The sequence below is a fragment of the Drosophila obscura genome, unplaced genomic scaffold (genome assembly GCF_018151105.1).
Source record: "Drosophila obscura isolate BZ-5 IFL unplaced genomic scaffold, ASM1815110v1 contig_75, whole genome shotgun sequence".
Taxonomy (NCBI): Eukaryota; Metazoa; Arthropoda; class Insecta; order Diptera; family Drosophilidae; genus Drosophila; species Drosophila obscura.
In genome coordinates this window covers 3,419,589-3,425,588 of record NW_024542867.1, presented here as the reverse complement: position 1 = coordinate 3,425,588, position 6,000 = coordinate 3,419,589, and positions in this window count along the sequence as shown.

The window sequence follows — 6,000 nt, the reverse complement described above, 5'->3', positions numbered from 1 at the left end:
CTTAGCTGCTTTGGCACAACCCATAGCAGCTTGCCGTCATATTTTGCGAAACAGGCGATCTTGCTCGATCTTATACTCGTCGTTCTCAGATTTCTTATCAATTTTCATCTTAGCGACAATCTTCTGGATTTTCTCATCTTGCAATTGTATGGCAAACAACCAATCAGCCTCGTCGATGATGGTCTTCGAAATTTGCAGGGATGCTGTGTCCATCTCATGTGCATCCTCAAATGGAGCTCGGCTTAGTGCGTCAACATGATTCATCTCTGTTCCAGCTCGATGAACAATGTCTATGTCAAATTCTTGTATACGCAGCCACCATCTTGCGATTCGGGGTATAAGCACTCGTTTCTCCATTGATGTTTTCAGGGTATTACAATCGGTAACGAATTTAATACGCTTACCATAGATGTAATATTTAAATTGCTCCAACGACTCGACGACGGCTAGAGCTTCTAGTTCGTAACTGTGGTAGTTCTTCTCTGGTTTGGACGTTGCTCGGCTATAGTAAGCAATTGGCTTCATCTGATTCTCATCCTTCTGCAGCAATACTCCGGCTAAGCCAACGGCACTGGCATCCGTATGTAGTTCATGCTCAGCATAGAGTCGGTAACTGGTGACAACGGGCTTCGATATTAGGCGTCTCTTTAATTCGTCAAATGCATGCGTCCTGTTGTGGCTGTTCCCACTTGAACGTCTGGTCTTTGCGCAATAGGGCACGCAAGGGATCCGAAATAATGGCATATCCGGAAACAAATTTCCGGAAGTAGCCGCTGAGACCCAAAAACTGCCGTACTTCAGTTACATTGCTCGGCGTCGAGAACAATGCAATAGCATTCGTCTTAACCTCTCCAGGACTGATGCCGTCTGCGTGTATCTGATGACCCAGGAATGTAATTGTTTGCTTAAACAATTCACATTTATCCAGATTTAGCGTTAGTCCGCACTCTTGCAATACTTGGAGGATTCGCTCAAGCTTCTCATACATCTCGTCAAACATTTTCCTTCTTGATCAATTTATTGAGACGGCGGTAATCAACACAGAGTTGATCACTACCGTTTGGCTTCTTGATGAGCACCACTGGGCTGGCGTACTCTGACGTGGATGATATGATAACATCCTGCTCCAACAGCTCTTCGACCATTCTGCTTACAATTTCCTTCTTTGGCTCGGATACTCGGTATGGCGCTTGCGAAACCACTTGGCCACTCTCAACGCTAATGTTGGCTTGAACGATGTTGGTTTCGCCTATGCCTTGCAGTCCCGTGGAGAAAACATGGTTGAACTTCTCCAGCAAACCGCCCATTTTACTTCTTTCCTGATGGTTCTATAGATTGACAAGAAGTTTTGTAGTTCGGTTGTCGCTTACAAAGGCTTGAGATCGCCTGGCTCAAACTTCAGCGATAGATGACCGCTAATGATGACGTCTTGTCCTAACAGAAAGTCCTCTTGCAGCAGTTCGTCGTCTGCTAAGTATACTTTGGCCGTAATCATTTTTCCATCGATGTCCATATCCACAACCATTGCTTCGGTCAGGATAATGGAACGCCCACAAATGCCTCGAATCTTCATAGACACTTGTGGCGATCAGCGTTGATTTGTTTGGCAACTGATCGGCGCATGATACCAGCCTGACTTCCAGTATCAATGAAGGCGCTATAGATGTACGACTGTATTTAGATTTTCCTGGTGAATAGCTTGTCGAGATTCGCGGCACCCAAACGCATCATATTTGCCGGTTGGCATTTCTCGTTGTGTGCATGAAACTTATTGCAGTTGGTACAACGCGACTTCTTTTTTTCTTGTTGGCATGAACTAGCGAAGTGCCCCAATTCTCCACAATTGTAGCACTTCTGAGCCTCCTTTGGCTTTGTTGGCTTTACGTCGTAGTCCTGCTTTGTCACAAAGTTGCTGCGTTTTGGTACGAACTCCTTTTTGTTTGCGATTGGTCGACCTCTATTTACAAAATACGATTCGGCTGCATCACGAAACTGCTTCATTGACGAAAACTGAATTGCGGCAATACTATTTTGGAATTCTCGATGCTGTATACCTGATCGAACACAACTTATAACAGCTGCTTCACTAAGCTTGTACCGCACGCCAAGGGCTCCTTTACTGTCTTCTTTGATCGTCTGGTTGCATTAGCCATATTGAAGTGAACTTCTGCCTCATCTGGGTTAGATCCAAACTCGTCTCTTAAAGCTGCAGCGAAGTCACTCCATGTGGTGTGTAGAACCGGCGAAGAGTCGAGCCACATCTTAGCGGGACCCTTAAGCCGCGTATAAATAGCGAGCAAAAGAAACTTCTCGTCCCATGCCTCAACTACCTTGTTGACACGATCGATGAACTGGTCTACGGAGATGACGTTATCGTCGCTGGGGTCATTGTCCGGCAAGGTATTTGCTATTTCCTTGACCGACGCTTGCCTTATGTAATTGGTAGCCTGTCTACCTTCGGTATTTTCTTCTCTGGTCTGCTGCTGCTGGTTTGTTGTTGCAGCTGCCGCGGTGCTGTTGCACCTGATGCTGTTGCTTCCGCGTTTTGTCGTTGCATGATGACCAACTGTACCATCATATTCTTCAGCTCCGTCATTTCATTTTGCATGTGTGAAATTGCCGCCGCATGTGACGTCAGTGTCTCCTCCTCATGTTGACTTATGTTTCCAGCTGCTTGTGGCATCTCTACGTCTTCGGTTTTCTCAAACTCAATTAGTCGTTGTACTAATTCGGCTCTAGAACCCGAAACTGCCAAGTTCCGCTCTCTTAACAGGAACCGTAACTGGTCCACCTTAAGATCCGCAGTTTTGACCATTGCAAACTTCCCACGCCGACGATTCTTGCCCCTTTACTTAAGTTTCTCTTACAACTTTTTCGCTCTACACATAAAAACTCTACTAATCCCACTTCTGAACTGTGAAGGGATGGCTTTTGAGTAGTATAGTAGTGTTTATTGGATATAATAAGTTGAACAATATATGTAGACTGAATTAATTGACAAAAGGTTTTCTTGATTGTGTGCTATCTTGTTCGCTTCGACTTCTTAAGTAAGTATCGCCTCTGTTGTTATCGATGGCTATGGGTCTATCGTGCGTATAACAGCCCCCATAGAGTTGACCGCTTCTATTGACTAACAGCTCTTCACAAAACTTAGTACACCCTTTGCATCGTTTAAGAGACACAGCATCTACCGACCATCTTACGATGAAGGCGAACTAACACGATTTTTTTTCCCAAAAGTGGGCCAATAAATTTATAGTTTGGTAAAACAATGTATAACTTGCAAGGAACACAAATACGACAGAATTGAAACAAACTCCTATTCCAGAATATCCTGGTCAATTAATCCACATAGATATTTATTTAACAGAGGGAAAGTTGGTATTAACCGGCCATTGATATGTTCTCCAAATTAGCACAGGCAAGAATCATAAAATCGAAATCCATGGAGGATATAAAAACGCCTTTAAGATAACTTTTATTCTACTTTGCTGTCCCTAAGTACATCGTTATGGACAATGAAAAGTCACTTAACTCAGCCTCAATAAAATGCATGCTTAAAGACACTGTGCGACACATTCTTTTGAATGTACTTTGCACGAGACAAAATTAAAGTTGTGGGCCGTGATGAGTAGATCACTTCCTCATACTTAGAATTTGCAATATACCCGCAAAATCTTTTTTAAAAATTCAAAAACCGCAATTCGATGACTGTTTGCATTTTCATAATTTTTACTCAGAACCTACAGCGCGGATATCCACAAAAAGTAATAGATTGACAAGAAAATTGTAGTACCTTTCACAGGATTTTTGATTCGTGGTAATAGAATGGATATATAAGAAGATATAGGGACTCAAATTTGAAGTTTTCTATAATTTTTAACGTTTTCTCAACTTCGGCATTTTTTGTAAATTTTTTTTACGATTTTTTTAGTAATTTAACCTTATTTAATACTTCACCAAGCAATGCTTGTTTTTACATTTTTAAATTTTACATGTAGCAAAATTGGCATTATCAGAAATAATGCGTTTAATAAAACAGGATAAGACTCATAGAACCTTTGAAGAACTGCTGGACAGAGCTATCTATGAATATAAATACACTTTTCATTCTGTAACGAACCAACGACCACTAGAAGTGTTTTTTGGTAGAGCTGTGACTACAAACCCGGAACTATATAAAAAAAACTAGACAAAAAAATATTGACAGACTTAAACAGAAACAAGAGAAAGAGTTACAATACCACAACAGGAACAAAAATACTTTGCGAACATACCGACCTGGCCAAAAAATATTTGTAAAAATCAATAGTAGACTAGGATCAAAATTATCAGCAAAATACAAAAAGGAAATTGTAAAAGAAGATCATAACACAACAATAACTACAGAAACTGGTAGAAAAGTACATAAAAGTAATATTAATAATGTTTAATCAAAGAGGAAAATGTCGACATAAAATACGCAATAAGTTTTTGTTTGATCGAAGAAACACACAAAAAATTTTAAAACATTAAACTAAAATGTCAACTAAACTTTTGTTAAAAGATCTCCGATGTAAAAAGTAACATATTTAATAAGGCTGATTGCGAAAGACTTATGTCATGAATTGTCAAAGATATAACGTTACCATTTAGACTTCTAATTATAATGTAAACCGTAAAAGAACCATATTGTCTAAAGCTAAAAAAAAATGAAAAGACGCTCGAGGACAAGTTCCAATTAAATGGGGAGGAGTTAAGAATAATAAATTGCAGCATGTTCTGAAGTGGGCGTTTTACGGCTCCATAGGCTCACTCGGGCTGATAACGATCTGCACAGCTTCTGACGTCGTGTGCCGAGGCCGAACACGCATTGTCGTACGACCTGAACACGCTGTGCATTTCGTATGACCTGAACACTTTGTCCATTCGCACTTTTATAAAAGAGCCGAGCTTAGCGCTACGTCCTTAGTCTTAAGCTTTCCCTCAAAGAGATAAGTCTTCAAAATTTTCAATGAAAACAGGCAGTAAAATAAAATATTATTAAACAAAATACAAGTTTTAACTTACATATATACCCTACCTGTTCATATCCATTTGGGCTATATTGTGGACAGTTACTTTTACTCCAATGCTGTTCCATTCGAAATAACTGGAATCGGGAGATCCATGAAATGGGGTTAAAACTAAAAATGATTGCCAACAAATTATTGTTTTCGACTTTTCCTGAGTTTTTAGAGTCAAAATTTCGGGAAAATGATCAAATTTGAATTTGAAAGCTTAATATCTTCTAGACGTTAAGCTGCAGCTACAAAGTGTCTGGGTCGGATTTATAGCTGCATTTGTCAGCTTTTCAGAACTGCAAAGCAGATATAAGATATATACTTAAGTTATGTGAAAAATAGAAGCACTACCTCTGAAAAAAAACATAAAAAAAAAACTTCAAAAATTCTTATAAAACAATTAACCATAAAAAAAACAATAATTCCTTAAAAAAACTGTAGCCCGAAATGTATCAGGAAAATTTATTTTGGGGCACAGCGGGAAAAATTTGTTCGAGTAGTGTAATTAGCAGATAAATGTTAATAAATACCCAAAGACAAATACAAAAAAAATATACACATAAACACAATTGCAGCACATTAACATTAATCTCTGTGGTTAAATCTCTTATTATAGCTAAAATTGATTTTGCACTGCCATTTTATGGATCCGTCTCAAAAAGCTCTCTAAAAAAAATATGCTCAATTCTTCATGCAGGAGTTAGAATTGCATTAGGCGCATTTCGAACAGCTCCGATACGAAATCGTAGGTACGAGTCTAATATTTCGCCCAAAGATACTAGAATAGAACAGCGGTCCGCGAATTTATACACTTCCATAATTAATAGCTCCGACTCGCGTATTTGTAATGTAAAAAACAACTAAAAGGCTTAAAAAAACGTAAGTTCTAGATAGAATTATTTCCACTCACAATTCCTTAGAAATAAAATTAAAGCCTTCGTAAAAAACTTATCCAAAA